Genomic DNA, 13,214 nt, shown 5'->3' with positions numbered 1-13,214 from the left:
AGTTTGGGGTAGTAGAGAATTTTTGCTGAAAGACTCAGAGAAAAACTAGCTTAGAAGTTACCACAGCCACCCAAAGGTTAAAGGGTCAACTACAAACTACGTTACCAAATATTAGTGGAAACAAAAATAGTGAATAAAATTGCTACAGTAAAGAGTAAGAGTTTTACTCGTTTTTGTTTTGTCCAGCAAACGTTCAAGAGTTAGTTAAAATATTTTTGCGAGCTCCAAGTACAAGGTATTCTGTAATTGTGTAACGAGTACAAAAATGCCCTGTTTGTTGTTTTAAGAGATTATTTATATCGCTGTAGCACCTAGATATCCCAGTTAGGTATCAAGCCTTCATAATAATAGGCATTGTTCAGGCTCAAGCTACAACATCTGGATTCAGATTTCTGACCATCTAAAGTTAAAGGACATCTAGGGCTTTGATTTGGACCATTATCACAACAGGTGCAAAATTCGTAGGCAGATCTGGGTTAGGATTTCGAACAATTCCAAAATTTGGATTTTTGCCTCATTATTATTATTGTTTATATAATGCGACCACCTGGAGGTCACAAGTAACATCAGGGCTTCATTGCGTTAGATACCGCATACCATACAATAAGAGGCAGTAACTGCTCCAATGAGTTTATAATCTAACCCAGACAAAACAGACACACACACAGAGGTGAAGTGATTTGCCCAAGATCATACATCTAGTCAGTGGCAGAGTGAGGAATAGAATCCAGGTCCTTTGAGTCCCAATCTAATGCCCTGTCCACTGCAGCATACTTACAGGCCGATCATCATTGGTGGCTATCTGTTCTTTTCTTAAATGCATTTATATTTGTACACCCATATTATCCATATTTATTTCCAGGTTAGTACTGTTGTTTTTTTTCCTGGTAGAGTTTACTGTTCATGTCTGGTAATTAATTTACCAGTTCTTTTAGTCGTTAATAGAACATGACCTGGATCATGCAATGATCTTCATTCAGGTGCTTGATGTCATGGGGCTCTGTGTGGGAGGAGGAAGCAGCCCAGGCAAAGTTCTTTGCAGGATTAGGAACTATGAAAAAAAGACACTGCCTACATTTTTATTAATATTCATAACTCAGCACTTTTTGGGCATGGTCTAGAATATGCAGCAATATCTTGCCATTGGGGACTGAAATCAGGGAGATTCATTCTGAATTAGCAAGTGAACACAATAAAGAAGTCAGGCACAGTATAGAAAATCAAGAAAAATGTTTCAGAAAAATGTTTTACTTATTTGACTAACATGGTTCTGATATTATTTAATAGCATATGAGTAAGTGTTCTATATAGTACTGGCTGATCACATAGAGCTAGCGCTCTTATTTGTTTCCAACTTGTTAAACTAAAACTAAAAACAGCTAAAAATATAAATTAAATATAAATTGATCTAGAAAAGATGTGACCTGTGTGACCGAATGGGAGGAGATACCGTCGGTTAACATGTGATCTATCTTATGAAAAAGTCTGCGTGTCACTGCCCTCGTATATCTGGTAAAGGAAAGTCTTACACCTTGCCTATACACACAACTTGCACCAACGTAGCTAAAATCAGTTTAGTTAAACTGGTATAAAATTCTATATAAAAACTCTTAAACCAACACAAGAGTGTCCACACAGGAGTTAGCACCAGTTAAATTAAATTAAAGACACAACTTTAAACTGGTGCAAGTTTGTATATAGACAAGGTGTTGGAAATAAGAGGCTTCATTTCAGCACTGTTCTACTATATCTCGCTGAGAAGTGCTGAGAGACTGCCATTAATTATGGGGTGTGTAAGCTAGAGAATTGCACAATAAAGTCTGTTGTAAAATAGTTCCTTCAAACATTACCAATTTGGAAAATTCAAAGTTTATTTCTAGAGTCAAATAATCTATTTTAGAATAAATTTTTAATCCCAGCCTTAAGACTTGGCTCCTCAGTGCATTTCAGGAGCACGGAGTAACTGGATAGAACTAAAGCCCTGGAGAAATCAGTTTTTAGTAGTCTTATACTTAGCCCCAGTGAATAGTGTTCCTCAACAAACCACGCAGATGGTTTAGCCAATGGAAGAGAAGCCCACAAATGATCTAGAAGCAGTATTGAAATAATCACTCACTTCACCTCTGAGCTAATGCCACTGAAGATATATAAAGAAACTTAACAGGCATCTCGTCTGATCCAGGCCTGTGCAGAAATAGAGGGCTTAAGCTAACAATACTTGCAAATAATTTTTTTCATATAATACAATAGTATTTTTAAAACTTGCTGTAATGCAAATGTATTTGAGAAACAAAGTACTTTGTAATGTATAAGAACTGTATATTTTAAAATATGTATTGATATAAATGTCTGTTTATAGATATGTTACATATATTTATTTATACACATACATATACATACTATGTATTTATATGTGTGTGCACATAGACACAGAGCTAAAATAACGTATGTATGTGTACCTATATTTGAGAGGGGAGCAGCGTTTATAAGAGGCTGGCCTGATTTAACGTGTCTGTTTGCTTGTATTCAGCACTTAAGGGCTTATACATTCAGTTTGCTCGAAAGAGTGATGAAGTACTTCTTGCTTATGCCTCAAATCAGAAATGCATGAAGTGCAGCTGCAGAGATAATACATTCTCCCCAAAGGCTTTGGCTGAGCAAATTAGGTGTCAATGGGGTGCCTGCGCAGGCAGTACTCTCTCTAATTAGTCTCTTGAGCCTAGTTGGTGGCGGGTATAAGATGATCTAATCAATTGGTCTGTGTCTGATGGTACGTGTAAAAATCCTACCAGGCAGAGCTGTCTCCCACAGGTCACTCACCTGCACAGCAGGAATGCTCATTTTCATTTTTCATCTCTTCCATCACATGATGCTGACAGTTGGTTTTAAGAAAATTGAATCCAAAAAAATATCTAGTTCATAGGGCATGCGGGTCAGAATAAAGTTGCATTATGGGTATTGGTTAGCCAATTAATTAACATTTATAGCAAAGAGCTGTATGTAGATATTACCTGAATACAAATCTTATCGACAATATATTTATTTTTAGTAGCTTCACTAGTAAAGTGATGAATAAAAGATAAGCAAGAAAGAAATGCATTATCTGTTAATATTATCTAATTTTATGGAAAGATAGCTGGGTGTGTGTGTGGGGGGGAGAGGAGGCATGAGACATGGGTGATGGTCTGAAATTGCCAGTATGTTTCACCTTCCAGAAAATGCAGTATTCCCCCTGGTTATCTGGTTGCATTTGTATTTACAATCGTATTTCATAGGACTGAACTGTCTAAAGTAATGCTAACAGGCTGAAGTGTAAATAGAACTGCACCCTGAGTGTGCTTTGCATGTTAAGGACTCTGTACGAGCACAGCTCCGCCCCATTGTATAATGTATTAACAGCACCTTGAGAAGGATACTGAGGCTGCCAAAAGGAGACTGTATGGGAACCGGAGACAAATATTTGTAAAGGGAAGAACAGTGCTTCTATAAATTAAAAAAATTAAATCGTCAGGAAGTGTTGGCCTCTTAGTCACCCCTCCCGTACTCCATGCCTTGAGACTAGAATTAATACTTAACATACAAAGCTTTAGTATCCTTTCATAGTGTTGCTATTACATCTTCAGCTGCAATATTATAAAGTTATTTATTGCTTATTTTTAAGGTGGATTAATAAATTATTGTGTGCCATCTGAGTTCTCTGACATAACAGGAGGCATGCAGCAAAGAATTTCATATAATTACAATTACAATGCTTGATTTACATCATTGAATATTTTAGATGCATCATTTACTTGCTTATAATCTTTTATTTTTGTTAGCAAAGATGTTATGAAAATCTAAACTGCCTCATCCTAAGTGCAAAAATAAAAGTTCATTTTTAAGGCAGCCTGTTCCATGTCAGAAGGTATTTTAAGAAGATCTGAAAGAGCCCTTGTTTGCTCTTGGGAAATCATAAATTGTAAATATTCCCTTTTGCAGCTTATGCTTTTATAAGCAAAGCTGTGACTAGGGGCCATAAACACAATCTGCATAGTCACCAAGCAAAACTTTGATTTGTATGATCAGAAAAAAACCAGGACATTTTAGTGAGGGCTTTTCTAAAATAGAACTCTCTCTTTTTTTAAAAAATGCAAAAGCAAAATTGCTAAGAAGCTTAGGAATTGTGCTGTGGTATCATGTGGAGAATCCTGGTTCAAGAACAGCCGGGGGCCGTAGATGTTTCGTATTTGAAGGGTGGGGGTAGGGAAACAGGGCAGTGTGGACCACCATGCTCTTCAGCAACTTTCAGAATCACTGGAACCTGCGTCCCAACCTGAAAGCTGAAGGAAAGGTATCTCAGAGCAGTCAGCGTTGGGGATGGGAAAATTACATTATTACAGTTGGGGGTTTCTTATACAGAGCCACAGCAGAAGAACAAAGGACCCCTTATAGAAAGCTTTGAACATCTACTCCACATTTTAATCACCATTGTTGGTCCTCATTCCATCATGTTACCAAAATGATGCTGTCAGGGTTTCCCAGCATGTGAAAGGGCAGCTTCTGCTGTTTAGTGTCAGAAATCATTTGTGCTAGCATAAGAATGGACAAACTGGGTCAGATCAATGGTCCATCTAGACCAGTATCCTGTCTTCGGACACTGGCTGATGTCAGGTGCTTCAGAGGGAATGAATAGAACAGGTTAGTGAGCAAGAGATCCCTTCTCTATGGCCCAATCCCAGCTTCTGGCTGTCAGAGGCTTAGGGACACCCAGAGCATGGGGTTGCATCCCTGACCATCTTGGCTAATTGCCATTGGTGGACCTATCCTCCATGTACTTACCTAATTCTTTTTTTAGCCCAGTTATACTTTCGGCTTTCACAACATCCCCTGGCTCGAAGCACAAACGCAATTGAAAAACAACTCAAATAGAACTCAAGAGATGGCTGAACATACTCCAAGAGGCCATAAACCAGTGTCACACAACACTCCTCATGTGTTCTTGTTGATCTAGCTCAGGTGCTGTGCAGTTTTCATGGAGAGGGAGAGGAGCACTCAGGAACCATGGTAATGAGCCTGGCATGGATGGAGAGAGAGAAATTGCAAGAGGTAGAAATTGTTTAAGCTGCTGCTGCTGACAAAAGCAATTAAAATCTTGTGCTAGAAGCTGCAGTTTGAATTCATTTTTAAGGACATTTTCATTGTTTCTTTCCTGGTGTTGAAATGAGGTCAATCACGGACTGGAGTCAGTAGCACCTGCAGTTTGATGTGTAGCTTTAGGAGGTGCTAATACCAACACACCTCTCAATCTGATAAATACTTTTGCATAACTGCTTTTTAAGTGCTATTTTCTTGTATATCAGAATGTGTCCTTGAAACGGCACTTTAAAATGTAACAAGTACCCATAGCTCTAATCCCATCTTTTGGAAAAACCAGTTGTTTTAAAAGCAATATCTGTATTTCGAACCTGTCTTTAGGTAATTACAGAATTCCCTAATTTCATCAGCAAACGGCTTGTACACAAATCCATTCGAAGATATTTAAAGGTTAAAAGCGCTAGTGACAAAACTAAAATCCTTCGTTACCCTGATCCTTACAGCCCTTATTCAGTTATAACTCCCATTACAGACAATGGGAAGTTTGATTAAGTAATTCAGGATCATGCCCCACAGGTCCTCAATCTGTTCAGCTGTCCCCAAATAAATAGCAGAACAATCACAAGCCATCTTTTCAGATAAAATAATTGGGAGTTTGTTTGATGAAATGGAAATTAGGAACAAACCATCCTGATGTGCAGAAAGAATAGCAAATATGGCAGGCGACTAGCTTGGTTTAAGAGAGAAATCTTTGGTGAGCTTAAACACAGAAAGGAAGCTTACAAGAAATGGAAGCTTAGAGAGATGACTAGAGAGGAGTATAGAATTATTGCTCGAGCATGCAGGTGTGAAATCAGGAAGACCAACGCACAATTGGAGTTGCAGCTAGCAAGGGACATGAAGGGTAACAAGAAGGGTTCCTATAAGAATATTAGCAACAAGAAGGAGGTCAGGGAACGTGTGGGCCCGATATTGAATGGGGGAAGCAACTTAGTGACATGTGATGTGGAAAATGCTGAAGTACTCAATGTTTTTTTGCCTCTGTCTTCACAGACAAGGTCAGCTCCCAGATCACTGCACTGGGCAGCACAGTATGGGAAGGAGGTGGGCAGCCCTCCGTGGTGAAAGAGCAAGTTCAGAACTATTTAGAAGAGCTGGACATGCACAAGTCCATGGGGCCAGATGCAATGCTTCTGAGGTGCTGAGGGAGTTGGCTGATGTGATTGCAGAGCCATTCGCCGTTATCTTTGAAAACTCGTGGCGATCAGGAGAGGTCCTAGACAATTGGAAAAAGACAAATATAGTGCCCATCTTCAAAAAGGGAAGAAAGAAGATCTGGGGAAGCTACAGACCAGTCAGCCTCACTTCAGTCCCCAGAAAAATCATGGAGCAGGTCCTCAAGGAATCCATTTTGAAGCACTTGGAGAACAGGAAGGTAATCAGGAACAGTCAGCATGGATACACCAAAGGGGAGTCATGCCTGACCAACCTGATTGCCTTCTTTGATGAGATGACTGGCTCTGTGGATGTGGAGAAAGCAATTGATGTGATATGCCTTGACTTTAGCAAAGCTTTTAAAACAGTCTCCCACAGTATTCTTGCTAGCAAGTTAAAGAAGTATGGGTTGGATGAATGGACTATAAGGTGGCTAGAAAGCTGGCTGGATTGTCGGGCTCAACGGGCAGTGATCAATGGCTCAATGTCTAGTTGGCAGCCAGTATCAAGCAGAGTGCCACAGGAGTCAGTCCTGGGGCCGGTTTTGTTCAACATCTTCATTAATAATCTGGAGGATGGGGTGGATTTCACCCTCAGCAAGTTTGCAGATGACAGTGAGCTGGGGGGAGTGGTAGATACACTGGAGGGTAGGGATAGGATACAGAGTGATCTAGACAATTTGGAGGATTGGGCCAAAAGAAATCTGATGAGGTTCAACAAGGATAAGTGCAGAATCCTGCAGTTCGGACAGAAGAATCCCATGCACTGCTACAGACTGGGGACCGACTGGCTAAGCAGCAGTTCTGCAGAAAAGGACCTGGGGGTTACAGTGGACAAGAAGCTGGATATGAGTCAACAGTGTGCCCATGTTGCCAAGAAGGCTAATGGCATATTGGGCTGCATTAGTAGGAGCATTGCCAGCAGATTGAGGAAAGTGATTATTCACCTCTATTTGGCACTAGTGAGGCCACATCTGGAGTATTGTGTCCAGTTTTGGAACCCCCCACTAGAGAGAGGATGTGAACAAGTTGGAGAGAGTCCAGCGGAGGGCAACGAAAATTATTAGGGGGCTGGAACACATGACTTATGAGGAGAGGCTGAGGGAACTGGACTTATTTAGTTTGCAGAAGAGAAGAGTGAGGAGGAGGAATTTTATAGCAGTCTTCAACTACCAGGGTGGATGGAGCCAGGCTGTTCTCAGTGGTGGCAAATGACAGAAGAAGGAACAGTGGTCTCAAGTTGCAGTGGGGGAGGTCTAGGTTGGATATTAAGAAAAACTTTTTCACCAGGAGGGCGGTGAAGCACTGGAATGGGTTACCGGAAAGGTGGTGGAATCTCCATCCTTAGAGTTTTTTAAGGCCCGGATTGCCAAGCCCTGACTGGGATGATTTAGTGGGGGGGTTGGTCCTGCTTTGGGCAGAGGTTTGGACTAGATGACCTCCTGAGGTCTCTTCCAACTCCAATCTTCTATGATTCTATGAAATCATTGGCATGATTCAAAGATAAAGCTAGGGAAATGATTACAAAGTATATATGCTAGAATAGCACCAGAATAAAGAGGAGTGTTCTGTGTTCCTAGATGTTTACCATTGCCAGATGGAGTTTACAGAGTTATTTGCTATATATGCCTGCAAATAAGCGAACTCCTTTTTCAGGCAAAGTGTTTATCAGGTAGTCCAGCCTGGGCTGTGCAGTCCTTGGTTAGAAGAAGAGAATGGCCATTGAGGCAACTGCTGGGTGCAGTACAGGAGAAAGAGCAGGGGAAGGGAACAGTCATAGATTATAAACTCCAAATGCTATACCAATAAGCAGCAGGTTCCTGTTTACCTGCCTGGGGCTTGAGCATCTTCTGCAGAGACAGCTGTCTGGTACATGTACATGCTCCAATTGAATTTGTTGGTGCTCATGGCACCTCTGAAGATTAGGTCACTTTTAATTAGATGCCTTAATAAGGATTTAGACGCCTCACTTTAGGCACCCAATTCGAAAATGATGGCTTTAACATTTCTGCCTTGTTGAAACACCTGATCTAAATATGTTTTGGGTTTGTGATATTTTGGTCATAGTTGGAATAATAAAGTAATGAGAGCCAGCTTTGGGCAAACATTCAAAAATCATAACATGATGCAGATCATAAGGCTTCTTACAATTTCTATTATTTTCTTACAGAATTATGCTCACCACTCTGCAGGAGGAAAACAGAACCTAATGAGGGGACCAATGATTTCAAGGAACCATGGCCCTGTCTCCTTTTTCTCTCTCTGGTGGATTTCATTCAGAAGAAAACTGAAGCTGGCAAGACCCAGTTTTTCCCTGCAATTTACTTAAAATCTTGCACGCATTTGGATACCTTGTGATTTCAGAGAACTATGTGAAGATTTAGCTTTTGCTTACTGGTACATGGGATATACTCTTTTCAGTCTTTTTTGTTTGATTTTGTTTGATTTTTCCACTGCAGCACAGCATCTTTATAAAGATTTTTATGCTTTCACCAGCAACGTCTTAAATACGTTAAGACAACACATTTGGTGTTCACACTTGTTCAGTAATGTCTGTACATAAAAGCCAATAGAGGCATAAAAATGTGTGTTTTCTTTGAGTGTTGGCATATTTTTCAACCAGTAAGGAGCTATTTCTAGCTAGAGCAAGTCCAAGTCCTCAGATTGACTGATACGTACAGTATCTTGCCATTATTCCTAAATTGTTTTTTTTACCTCTTCAGAATGTTCACATCCATTTTTTTTTAAACCTGGAAATAATTGCCTGTTTATTTAGAAACTCAGAATGTATTCAGTTATTCTGTATAGGCTGCATAGCATGTCACTTTTCAAAATAGACCTGCAATGAAGAAAAAAATGACAGGACATACTATACTAGCAGATATAGTGATGAATTCCTTACCCTTTGCTAATAGAGATTTTTTTTAAATGTTTTATAGGTCTTGGCTACATCTTACTTACTTTTTTCACACCCTATTTACCTTCTGGAATATTTTCTGAAAAAGAAACTGAAATGAGCATGAAACAGAATTGAGTTTACTTTAGGATAAACACTAGAGTGCAGAAATAGTATTTTCTGAATGAGCCCCTAAAACTATCTTTGTTTGCTTCTTAGAAAGCAAAATGAAAAGTCACCCTGATCTAAAATGTTTGCTGTTCCACACCAAAGCACTTTTGGTTATTTTGCTTAGATATTCTGATCTGATTGGAGGACACCACCAGCTACTATGTATTTAAGTTGTTTTTGACTGACTCATTCAAATGCACACTTTGCAAACAATGCAGTCATGTCATTTTAGAAAAGGAGACCTCTGTTGATTGGGGAGGCAGGGCTTGAGGGAAACTCATGGAATATGACTGTCCCAATGTACGAGGTATAAAACTTTGAATTCAGAGAGACTGGGAATGGTGCAAATCCTGCTGTTCAGTTATAACGGTACTTGAACACAAGGGCTTGTTAGGCTATTTTATTCAAAATGTAAAGTTCCATTGCTTCCTGGATGCATCAACTGCCATAAAAACACATTGGTTTAACATTTAGTATTTTGTTTGGAGGGAGTGGGGAAAGGACTGCCCCTCTCTGAAACTCTAGCACTGTTTCTATTGGGAACCAGGAAAGAACACCCAATAAGGCAAATCCTGGATTGTTCAAAAGCTACCAGTAGAGGATTCCTCTTATGAACTACAGTAAATATTGTTCTGTACTTTCAAACACAGTTAAGCTAAGTTAAACACAATAAGTTAAACACAATTAAGTTAAACACAATAGTTGCACAATCATTAAAACCTTTTGTCCCCTGGGACATCTCTGTCATTTCAAAACTTGTAAAAACTACCTGAAGGCAACTGAAATCACAATTCAATTTTAAAACTTATTACAAATTCACTCCTGTACTTACAAGGACATTGGGCAGGGAGCGGGGAGGACAAAACAGCAAGCCACTGAACTTTTCAATCTTATCACAAACTGAAATAGCCTTATGTTGTTTGCTTTGACTTACGTGTTTTATTTTATTTTTTAGGAGAAAAATCTTTTGTACATTATCTTTGCTACTTAAATCATATGCAATTTGAGGTTTAAAATTAGCTATTTTTTAAAAAAGGCTATACACTATTGCAAAACATCTGAAGAATTTTTGAAAACTTAACAAAGGTTTCAAGTAGGAAAATAATGGCAGTTTCTTAGACATATATCTTTTATTTTGGCAGCTGAAGAAGGGAGGTGAGCAATTATCATCCTCAATGAAACATCTGATGGTTTGATATAGAGAGTAATTCCCCAAACTGTTCCCTTCAGAGGGTTACAAATCTAGCACCTTACTATCCATGGTAAATCAAGTATAGCATTTGCTTAAGTCATGTGTCTGTGTCTATCCCACTCCCCACTTAAACTGTTGAAATTGTTAATGGTTGTGACCAAAATGTTCAAATTTGAGTGTCTGGAGTTGGGTTTCTGAATTTTGATTTAGGTGCCTAAATAGAAAGTGACTCAATTTTCAAAGGGGCTGAGCACCTGTAAACTCCCAATGGAATTTTGGGCACTCAGAGCCCCTGAAAATCAACTCACTTATTTACACACCTAACTCCAGACACTCAAGCTTGAACATTGTGGCCTGGGTTCATTAGCAGACTTATTATTCTGTTGAGGAAGTTGTGAAATGAGAGAGTTTATATCTTCATGGAGGGATAACTTGTATTCAGACAGCTGATGGGGTTAGGAGTAAGACTTTGAAAAGGTTCACAGGGATCCTCAAACCCATTCAATAGCAGGGAGGGCTCTGAGTTTTAGTGCAACTGCAAACATCAGTTCAGGTGCCCAAAGCTCTCTAGATCTGTGGTGATTGTACAGCCCTGCTCCCTCACCCTCTCCTTCCAGAGCGGCCCCTCCCTAGCTAGTTGTCACCCTGCAATACCCATCAGCCAGGGCCCTCTGCTAAACATTAGATCTCTCTTTAGAAAGCCAGACAAATGCTCCTTCTGCAGCATCCTGAAATGGAGTGTTGCCTTCAGTGCTGCCCTAAGAGGTGCTGGCTGACCATTCTCCCTCTAAATACCCTCCAGGAGGCACCAGACAGGCCCACTGCTGACCCTCAAATCTAGAAAGGGTTTTCAGGGAAGCAAGAAGAGGCAAATTGGCTCTTGAAGTGATGATCCGGAGCCAGGAAACAAACCTGCTCCTGCTGTCAGCCATTGCATTATGTTGGGTAGCACTTCATACTCCCAAGAACTGGGTTAGCTGCTGAGTATAGGTAGGGATGGCCATTAAACCCTAGAGCACAATAGTTTGAGAAGCCCTGAGACTTTACCTGTTCTTAGTCAATAACACCATGGCTGGTAGAACAGTGGGATAACTTCCCCTACAGATGCTTTCTGATGTTGAGGGGAGATGGTGGTTTTGCCTGAGGGAAGAGGAGCTGCTGTCTGGCACCCCTGAAAACCTAGGGAAGGGGCAGAGGGCAGATAAAAGTGCAAAGGTGTGTCCTAGCTCCCTAAAAATATCTAACAGTAGGTGGAGGGGGAGGGAGAGATGGTGATGGGGACGATCTGTTGGAAGGGATGCTTTCTTGGAAGTTCAGGTTCATAGAACTTACCCATACAAGTTACCATCTCCAATCCTCAATCCTGATGGGTTCAGTTCATCTGGCTCACAAGAACCATACCCCACAGGGAGTTGCACAGTACTAGTCAGGGCCCCTTAGCACTGTGATAGTATCAACATTACATCACTGCATAGTATCCTGGATTGGGGTGGTAGTTTTTTTCAGAAAAAAAGTTGTTTAGAATAGCAAATGTGTTCATGCAGCACATGAAAACTCTATCTGCAATGCCTGCAGACACTGGGGTCTATTCTTGCCTTTGGTGTGAGGGAGATCTTTACCCTCCCACTAATGCTAAAGGAAGTTACAATAGTAAATTCCCCACTGATTGGTGGGAGAAATACATGTCAGTGTGGTCTCTAAATGCACACATGATGAAACATGTTCTCAATGCTCTATGTTATGCTTCTATACAAAACACTCATCTGTGAATATTATTGGTTTTGAAACCTTTGTTTATATAAAATGATGTTTAGGCTGTACATACTTGGGGGCAAAATACTGACATCCCATATAAATAGAAATATGTTGTATTACCATCTAAAATAATAATCTCCCCTGCCATTATATAGGTGGAGGTAACTGTATATGTTCCTGCCTGACATTTTTTTCATATAAGCAAAAATAAAAGGATGCACTAAAAAATTCCTCCCCAAAAAATGCATTTTGACAGTGCTGCATACAAAATCCTTACTCGCCAACTTTAGCTGGGCTTTTTGTATGATGCACTAAGAGGCATTCTTTTTAACAGGGGTTTGGTACATGAAAACAATGTTAATGTAATTAAATATATATATACATAATTCAGAACAACAGCATAGTAAGCAGTACGCTAAGATAAATGTTGCGTTTGTTACAATTTGTAATTTGTCTGTATTATGAAAGATGTAATGGTTTGTCAACTGTAACTGTTTTCTTGTAACATGATATTGAATAAAGTGTAGCAGAATCTCTCTATTCGCCTTGGTGCTTGCTGTGTAGAACTGCCATACAATACAAAATTTCTTTGCAGAAAAATTAAAAGGATAGTGGTTGTAAACATTTTTTAAAACTTGTTATGAAGGCAATGTTACAATAAATCATTAACATACTTCAGGATCAAGTTAATATTCAAAGAACATGACTAAAGATTCTGGCTCACTGGCTGGCAAGCCCTCGGGAGTATGGCCATTTCTAAATTTCTGTTCTGTTTTTAGTGATTTTTTTGTATTCATACTTGCTGTGGAGGCTTTTCTATTACAAGGACAGTGCCTATTTTACTATACTACAATTCCATAGGAGGAGAGGTCACACATTTCTAATAATGTGCAGTACTGAGTCTAGCTGCTAA

General features: G+C 39.7%; 1 protein-coding gene across 3 annotated transcripts in view; it reads left to right on the top strand.

Moving 5' to 3' along the window:
* CDK14 (cyclin dependent kinase 14) overlaps positions 1–12,839 on the top strand; it is a 464,786-nt gene extending 451,947 nt beyond the window's left edge. For 2 of the 3 annotated variants that reach the window (XM_067562226.1, XM_067562222.1), the window contains one exon: positions 8,458–12,839. The gene's annotated coding sequence lies outside the window, so the exon portion shown is untranslated. Of the gene's footprint in view, positions 1–4,990; positions 5,070–8,457 lie in introns of those variants that run through there. The other variant, XM_067562224.1, reaches the window with a different exon arrangement.
* The last annotated feature ends 375 nt before the right edge of the window (positions 12,840–13,214 follow it).

Source organism: Emydura macquarii, unplaced genomic scaffold, assembly GCF_026122565.2.
Source record: "Emydura macquarii macquarii isolate MOO-44397 ecotype Brisbane River unplaced genomic scaffold, CSIRO-AGI_Emac_v2 contig_2422, whole genome shotgun sequence".
NCBI classification, from domain to species: domain Eukaryota; kingdom Metazoa; phylum Chordata; order Testudines; family Chelidae; genus Emydura; species Emydura macquarii.
Note: the sequence above shows the minus strand (reverse complement) of the source record. Positions and strands in the feature narration are given on the sequence as shown.